The sequence below is a fragment of the Gadus macrocephalus genome, chromosome 12 (assembly GCF_031168955.1).
Source record: "Gadus macrocephalus chromosome 12, ASM3116895v1".
NCBI classification, from domain to species: domain Eukaryota; kingdom Metazoa; phylum Chordata; class Actinopteri; order Gadiformes; family Gadidae; genus Gadus; species Gadus macrocephalus.
This window is the reverse complement of record NC_082393.1, coordinates 4,628,237-4,637,564: the sequence shown is the minus strand read 5'-3', so window position 1 is coordinate 4,637,564 and position 9,328 is coordinate 4,628,237. Positions and strand designations below refer to the sequence as shown.

Here is a 9,328-nt window from a genome sequence, read left to right as displayed (position 1 = left end):
GCCAAGTGACGCCAAACGCGTCATTTGACGTGTTTGGCGTCATTCGAAATGACGTCAAATGACGCCAAACGCACTTCGGGTGTCTTCCCTGGCATAAATCGTTATGTTATCGTTATAACATCGGGTATGTGTAAATGCTACCCCGATAAATTGACCCGATCATACATTTTTAGCCCGATGTCCCCCGAATCACCCCGACTTCCACATCAGTGGTCCATCGGCCATTAGCGGCCATTAGCGGGATGGTGTAAACGGGGCATTAGTTACTTGTGTTTATATCGAGCCGGTTCCGTGTTTGGGGGTCTGTGCCGTAAAGCAATTCGTTACTTTGCGAGACCCGAGACTCCCGCGAGAGTGGGCGGCGGGTCGCCGGCAGAAACATATTCCTTTGCTCCGCCAAGATACGCAAGGGGGAGTCGAAACAACGAACAATCGAACAAAAATGTATAATAGAACCATCGCAATGACTCTTAGCCTGTTATATTAAGGTAAATCAAGCCAAAAAAGTTGCATAGTTCCCATTTCACTCGTGTCTGATCTCTTTTCTGGTCCATTCTTCTTTTGTTCCACCGACAGTCGCCTCTTGGGTCTCTTATCAGTCGATTGATCCATGATGAATGCAACAATTGCCTCGCAACTGGCTGTTTATATCTAGCCGGTGCCATGTTTGGGTGTGTGTCTGTGCCGTAAAGCATTTTCGAAACTACAATCTGACTACATTTTCGAGGCGCGATTGGATACTTCCGCTGCGTCACATCCGGATTGTGTCGGTCCGAACAGAGCAAGTTGCATATGCGCTTTTTCCTTGGAGAGGTGACATGGGGCAATGACACACCCACCAAACGACCCAGAAATGGTTGCAGAACCATCAGAATAACTCTCAACCAGCATAATTAATGTAATTTTGGCTAAAAAAGTTGCATAGTGGGCCTTTAATTCATTGCGTGCAAATGTGTCAATTAAATATGCGTTTACATATGCAATTGAGATGTTTTTTTGCTTGCAAAACGATTTATTAGAAATAACATAACATTAACATATTAAAAACATGTACACAAGAAAACTATGAATAAGAAATTAGAAAATATTATTATTATTATTATGATTATGATTATTAATTTTACTCTGTTTGATCATGTGCTATACCCTGAATCATCTGGTTCGTAATGCGATTAAATTAACTACTTTCCAGAGATTGCCAACTATATATATATAAAAAGAAATCATGATGAAAGGAAAATATCAACCAAATGCAATTTTGCTCTCGGCTATGCATCATACATGCCTATAAATACCATCCTTTTATTTAGTGGGCATTGAAGATTTACGCTGTGGAAACTCTCTTTTAAGTTGTATCCGAATGAAAAAAAACTGTCCTAGTAAGCCTGAAGATAGTTAGCTATTTGGGCATCTTTTTCATCAAGCAACTTTAGATCAAATCCGAATTTTGGTGTGTGTTGTTCAGCAGACTGTTCGAGGAAGCCTACAGATGGACTGCTGAAATGGGGGATCAAACCCAGCACCTTTTAGCCTGGAGGTAGTTATCAGCCTTATCCAGCTGAGGAGCCTGGCTCCGATGCACTCCCTCATGTAGCCCTAGCAGCAGTGATGAAGAGGGATACCTTCTACAACGATTCGAGAGAGAACGAACCAAAGACACACTTTGTGAATGTCATCCGTTACATTGTTAATAAACTTTATATCCCCCTTAAAAGTTTGGATTACATTTATGAAATAGCCTGCGAGCCCAGGCCTCTGTCTCTGGAATCACAGAATCCATGAATTTATTGAACGAGAAGAGAATAGGAAAGCAAGCGCCAGCGAAAAGGTCAGAAAGCTAAACCAAACAAGGAAAATAAAGGGAATAAAATCGTAGGGTAAATCAAAGCGAGACGGAGAGGGGGGGGGGGGGGGTGGGGCTGTTCTCTGGTCACGGTTGAAGGTGACCACGGGCGGCACGTGCAGCCGGCCATCTGCTTTGCGGTGGAAATGAGTTTTCCCTTCACAATCCGGGCTTCACTTCAGTCGATCATCTCTGGCGGCTCTGTCTCGCCGCCACTCTCCACTCCCCTCATCTGAGGGCACAAAACAGAATAGATGAAAAAAATAATGACATGCTCTTTTCTTTTCCTTCTTTTCGTTTTCTTTTTTTTCCGTTATGTCCCGTCCTGTCCTTGCCGGCCACCGCGTCCTTAGGGCTGAGAGCATCTGGGAGATTGGAGTGTAAAAGAGTGGCCCATTGACTGAGAAATATCACGTGTGTGATGTGCCTTTTATTGGATGAGGGCGACAGCATAAGGTTGACAGGCTGGTCATCCTAATACCAATGATGATGATGATGATAATAATGATGATCATAATCATGAAGTTGACAGGCTGTTCATCATAGTATCAGTAATCAGGATGATAATAATAATAATAATCATCATAATTATAATGTGTTCACACAAAACAGCAATGACAATGTTTTTACCTCTTCCTGTCTGGTCGTTTGGAAATATCACACTGGGCGTGTCAAAGTTGTGGCTTCCACTGTTGGATGTCATCTCTGTCATGTGGCTTGTTATGTAGACAAGGTCAAAGGTCAAGTACTCAGAAAAACCATGAGGCTTCCGGGGTTGATTTTGAAACTGGCTGAATGACTTACAGTGAATTCTGGTCATTCACTGTAAGGAGCAGGTAGGGGCAAGGCCTAGAGGGTTTAGGCATGAAATAAGCTTTATGTATCTTGTGTACAGTTCTGATGCATCATATGCTGTCATGAAACAGCTAGCTGCTATGGAATAAAACAATGAGTCTGGTTATTACGAGTAAGTTAGTGTAATGAGCAAGACGGATGGAAGACACATTTCATGTGAAGTAATCAAGGGTTGTGTTTTTGTTCAGATTTGGAGATTATATTGAATTGGCCCCATATGTTTTCCATGCCTCTTTTTTTAAGTATCAGCATCTCTTTGTTTGGTTTCCATTTGTTTCTGTATTCTATTCCTGTATTGTGTTGTATTACTGTGCCAAAGGGAAACCAAATCTATTACGTTGAAGGGAATGATCCACACCGGCTGGCTGGTTGGTGTTTTGATGACTAACATGTTGAAGCCCAGACACAGGGAAGAAAAACAATCCTATGATGGATGCCAGGTGACTAAACACTTTAGACTAAATTCAGACTCTACTATCGATCAAACCCACACTCTGTTTCAGACTCTTCTCTAGCCAAGATCCACACTCTGTTTCAGACTCTACTATAGCCAAGATCCACCCTCTGTTTCAGACTCTAGCCAAGATCCACACTCTGTTTCAGACTCTACTCTAGCCAAGATCCACACTCTGTTTCAGACTCTACTCTAGCCAAGATCCACACTCTGTTTCAGACTCTACTCTAGCCAAGATCCACACTCTGTTTTAGACTCTAGCCAAGATCCACACTCTGTTTCAGACTCTACTCTAGCCAAGATCCACACTCTGTTTTAGACTCTAGCCAAGATCCACACTCTGTTTCAGACTCTACTCTAGCCAAGATCCACACTCTGTTTCAGACTCTACTCTAGCCAAGATCCACACTCTGTTTTAGACTCTAGCCAAGATCCACACTCTGTTTCAGACTCTAGCCAAGATCCACACTCTGTTTCGGACTCTACTCTAGACCAAATCCTCCCTCTGTTTCAGACTAGACCAGATCCACACTCTGTTTCGGACTCTACTGTAGACCAAATTCTCCCTCTGTTTCAGACTAGACCAGATCCACACTCTGTTTCAGACTCTACTGTAGACCAAATTCAGACTCTATTCTCAACGCTATGGATTCAGACCTCATGCAGTGATATTAGACAGAGGCTCTGAATAGGCCAATCATTTTTTTTTTACAAACATGGAACAGTATTGGAATAGAATGGAATAGAAGACATTAGAAACATGCTGCGTTATGCTCACAACCCACCACATCAGATTTACAAAGACTTTCGAAATGATCTCAATATAGGGCTCATTGTGGGGAGAGAGACTGATATAACTCTGAACTTATCTGCGGTTCAGTGGACCCCTTTCTCTCCTCTCTGCGTTCCCGGTCCTCGTTAAGGGCAGGGGCTTGTCAAACCATCTGTCTGAGAGCCTTTTCCCCCCAAGGTCTCTCAAGGGCCCGGCTCTTCACTCGTGGTCGAGAGCACGGCAGATACAGTACATCTTCAAGTGTTCTTCCTCTTTTTAATCCGAAAAGCATTTATTGAAAATAGTGATGAATTATGTCTGATTAGCACTTCATTAGACGATAGACCAATTCTCTGCTGGATCAATGCCTGCTGATTAAACAAAAGAAAAAGAGAAGGAATCGGGGAGACTTGAGTGAAAGTTCACATGCTTTCAGAACACCTTTTCCCTGTCATACAAAGGGGTGAAAAGAGCCAAGCACTTCACAAAGTTGATAGAGATGGAAAGTGCTGATAGTTCCCCCCCCCCCCACTGAGGGCTAGACTTACAGTGGGGTTTTTAATGGCGTGGGTGCCGGAGCTGTCACGGCAGTAAGTGCTGAGTTAGGGTAGCTGTTGAACACTGTGACCGCGCTGGGTCGCTGGGGGAGACACACCACGGGACAGAGTGCACTTCTGCCAACGCACGCTCAGAGCTCTAAAGAATACACACACCCAAAAACCAAAAAACAATGCCTTGAGCATATTTTCCTCATCCAAAATGTGCGGGAGGTACTTTTGTTGAACATCATCATCAGCATGTTTTTGGGGCTCTCATCTTTCAAGATGAAGCATGGTTTGCTAATTTGTTAATACCAACAGAAACGGAGCACAGAGACCAGTTGTTTCTGCAGAGCTGTTACGACTGCTGAATCATTATATCGTGATGCGGACCATCTATATTCTAAATGAAAAACGCTGTTCCCTCGTTGCGTTATCCCAGCATGTAGTTGGATGAACGGTTCGGTGCGCTCGTGTTTTTATCTCAAAGACCGAAACCTGTTCCCAGCCATTCCCTCCTGATCGAGATAAATAGACATGCAAGTAAGAGTTACAGCAATTGGAGATACCCACTTAAATTGCAAAATTGCTTAGGTGCTTAGGTGCGCACACACACACACACACACACACACACACACACACACACACACACACACACACACACACACACACACACACACACACACACACACACACACACACACACACACAGTTTATCTCTGTCTTTCATTCTTTCTCACATATCACTGTATCTACTCTCTCTTCCTACTCCCTACTCCCCATTTCGTACAAATGACACACGCACACACACACACACACACACACACACACACACACACACACACACACACACACACACACACACACGCGCACACACACACACACACACACACACACACACACACACTCACACACACTCACCCTCACACACACACACACACACACACACACACACACACACACACACACACACACACACACACACACACACACACACACACACACACACACAGGGCATAGAAGGGACAAAGGGAAGGAAAGACTAAGGCAAGTGAAGAAAACAAGACTAATACAAAAACAATGTTGGTTTCGGTCTTTGTTACCCTAATCAATTTTAATAGAGTAAAGATCTGTTCCTGCCTTTGTTCTTTCGGCATTCAATCAAATGATCTCTTTTGAACCGAGGGCCCATTGTCCCCCCACACCAATGAGCCATGTTCCCCCGTCTCCTACGTCCACTTAGCCATCAGGGGGGGGGGGGGCTTTGCACCCAGCTTCTGTCTCGATGGTGCGTTTGTTAGTGCACACAAGACAGAATAAAGAAGAAGAACAAGGAGGAACATTTTGGGAAATATGAGAAGAAGGAGAAAAGACTGAAAGACTAAATAAGGCATTTTGTAAGGTGGTGTAATTATAGGGAGTGTTTATCACATTCAGCCCTTCTTTACCGTTACTAATCCTTTACGGTGGGATTGACCTACAATTTTAAATTACATCACAATATATACTTCACGATGGGCTTGACCCCACTGATGTATCTGAGATCTACAAAAGCTGGAATGAAACAAAGAAAGAAAGACCGCAAATTCTTGAAAGAACGAAAAATAAGGAACGAAAGAAAGAAAAATACTTTATTCTGCAATTGGACTGAAGGACATTAACGATATTTAAGCGCAGTTGGGACTCACTCCTGATGTGTCAATGTGTTTTCACGGACACCACCTCTACTGACACTAAACATCCCACAGAGCTGTCCTGAATAGAGCTGCATGACACGTGAAAAGATAATGGACACCAAAACAGTGGCTCCAATTGGTGTTTAAGCTGTAATGGATGACTACGCCTCTATATATATACTTCTTTGTTTAAACATCATCGCCGCTAGGTAGTTAGCAGCTCATGCCCAGCCCTCACCTTCTTCATCGCTCACCATTAGCAACAACATGCCATAGCAACCCACAGATGTTGCACCCAATCCTCACATACCCTGTCTCCAGGAATAACTGTGCATTTTCCTCTGTCTAATCCCACCGTATTTTCTGAAATAATACCAATGCACACATGAGTCTTAGCACTGAAACCCAGTCATCAGGCAGGGCACAGTGTTTTCCTTTCTCTCCAGACGATGGACCATACACTGTGGTGCCAGAAGACTTGATAAGAGGCTATCCCGCATGTGATGGAAATACCCTGGTGTTAAAAGAGGACTCAAGTGATAGTAGCTTAGGCACACAGGAAAACAACAGGTTGAGTGAGTGTCTCCTACCTAGTGACTGGCGGGTAGGACCTAACCTGCCATTGGGTGACTTCAATGGGCCTTATTCACCTAGCAGCCATCTTGGTTCGCTAGCTGGTTTGTGGAACTCAATGTGGAACGCGCCATTCAGTCCCAACACCCAGCTGGCATTAAGAACCAAGATGGCCGATGGGGGAATGAGGCCCATGGAACAGAATAAGGTCAACAAGGGGTCTGGTGTTTTTCTATTTTGTCAGGTGACAAGATAAAGGAAGCAGAGCAGGTACTGGTCTGGTACCAGTCACCATCTGGTCACTATCTGTACTGGGGTTTTAATGCTTAAATTGATAGAGTTTGAAAGCCGCTGAGGGGCAGAAGATTGTGCACTAGCCAGTTGGGGGATGTATTTGACAGCTAGCAGAATAACAACAGGGTTTTAACCCTGACAGACTGGTCAAGTTTTGAGCAATGGAGGGCTGTTGGAGGGACAGTGCTGACCAACTGTTGCTACCGGCTGTTAGGCAATAGAGTTGCTGATAAGCCTTGTGGCAGGATCCTGACAATGCTGCAAATGAGTATTGTACAATTACCCAGTGAAACTTAAAATGCAATTAATTTCCATTTAACTTAGTGGCAATTTAGTGAATACAAGGTCCTATTGCCAACTTTATTTATAGAGCACTTTATACAATTATGTGCTTTGCGTTTCTCTCTTTCTGCCTCGTGGTTATTTTAATAAACTAATATGTGTCAAGACATAAGGAAAGTACATATTACTCTGCTTATGTCTGTGTGCCTTCCAGAACAAAGCTAAACCATATATGCTTAAGATTTAATTTCTAAATGCACTTGGAAATCACTTGATAACCAGATCTGATCCAATGTGGGGCATTCAGGGAAAAGGTGAAGTTGGAACTTACTTCTGTACCAAAGCCCCTCTGAAGTGGTTTTTATGCCCCAAACACCAATGTCAATGTACCAATGTCAATGCATCAATGTCAATGTACCAATATCAATGCATAAATGTCAATGTCAATGTACCAATGTCAATGTATCAATGTCAATGTACCAATGTCATTGTATAAAGTCAGTCTGCCACAATCAACCACTGGATGTCTGGCCAACCATTTGGTTCAGACAAGATCAATGAGATATGGAGAGGGGGTTCTAGTGGTTGGATTCAAATTAAATTAACCCTGTGTGACCTCACGCAAATCACAAATTCACAAATGTCTCTCTTTCCTTTTGAAGTTTCCTTTTATTACAAGAAAGGGACATTTCAACTTGCCTTGAATGTCTATTAACCAACCTTATGTGATGGCATTTAAACCTAATCAGAAGGCTAACCATCTATAATGCTTAACAAACACATCATTTTACATTCCATCGTCAAATGAATTAACAGTAATTTTTGCGATGGGTTGTAAACATCAAACAACAAGGGAAGCTCTGTGGCTTGGCACCGGGGCTGGTGGATCAGCCAGTCGGCCCTCGCCCTATGTGAGCCCATCTAATGCGCACAACCACATTAGTGTTAATTCAAATGACATTAGTCTGCCAAAGGCACATCAATAGCAAGCAAGAGAGAGGGGCCGCAGATAGGACTCTACCTGCCTGGAGACCCATCACCTCTGAGTTGTGTGTGCTACTACGAAACAACGTTGTAGCACAACAACAAGCTCCTTAAACACTGAACAACACTAGCGATTTTGCTGTGTGACACCAAACTCCTTAAACACTGAACAAAAACTGACAACAAACTCCTTAAACACTGAACAACAACTGACAACAAACTCCTTAAACACTGAACAACAACTGACAGCAAATTCCTTAAACACCTAAAAACAACTGACAACAAACTCCTTAAACACTGAACAGCAACAAACTCCTTTAACACTAAACAATAAAGGATTAACTCCATAAACCACAACAAACAAACAACTCCTTAAACACCAAGCAACAACAAACCACGACAAACAAACAACTCCTTAAACACAAACAACTGACAAAAAACTCCTTAAGCATGGAACAATAACGACGACAAACAACAAACTCCTTAAACACTGAACAACAACAAACAACAAACAACAAACTCCTTAAACACTGAACAACAACAAACAACAAACACCTTAGACAACAACAACAAACAATGAACAACAAACTCCTTGAACACTAAACAATAACAAACAACGAACAACAAACTCCTTGAACACTGAACAACAACAAACAACAAACAACAAACTCCTTGAACACTGAACAACAACAAACAACGAACAACAGACTCCTTGAACACTGAACAACAACAAACAACGAACTACAAACTCCTTGAACACTGAACAACAACAAACAACGAACAACAAACTTCTTGAACACTGAACAACAACAAACAACGAACAACAAACTCCTTACACACTGAACAACAACAAACAACAAACAACAAACTCCTTAAACACTGAACAACAACAAACAACGAACAACAACCTCCTTCAACACTGAACAACAACCATCAGTGTGTTTTCCGTTTGTCGTGACCTCGTTGGGGATGCTGGAGGAGGAAGGATCGTCTCCACAGTTCCCCACACACCTGTCGCCCGCAACGCATTTAAATCAACACCCTGGGCCTTGTCAT

General features: G+C 42.8%; 1 long non-coding RNA gene across 1 annotated transcript in view; it reads right to left on the bottom strand.

Annotated features, from left to right (window-relative positions):
- Window positions 1–933, bottom strand: part of LOC132469374 (uncharacterized) — a 1,985-nt gene extending 1,052 nt beyond the window's left edge. The window contains exon 1 of the long non-coding RNA XR_009528423.1: window positions 268–933. This is a non-coding gene — a long non-coding RNA (uncharacterized LOC132469374). The remainder of the gene's footprint in view (window positions 1–267) is intronic.
- Between the last annotated feature and the right edge of the window lie 8,395 nt (window positions 934–9,328).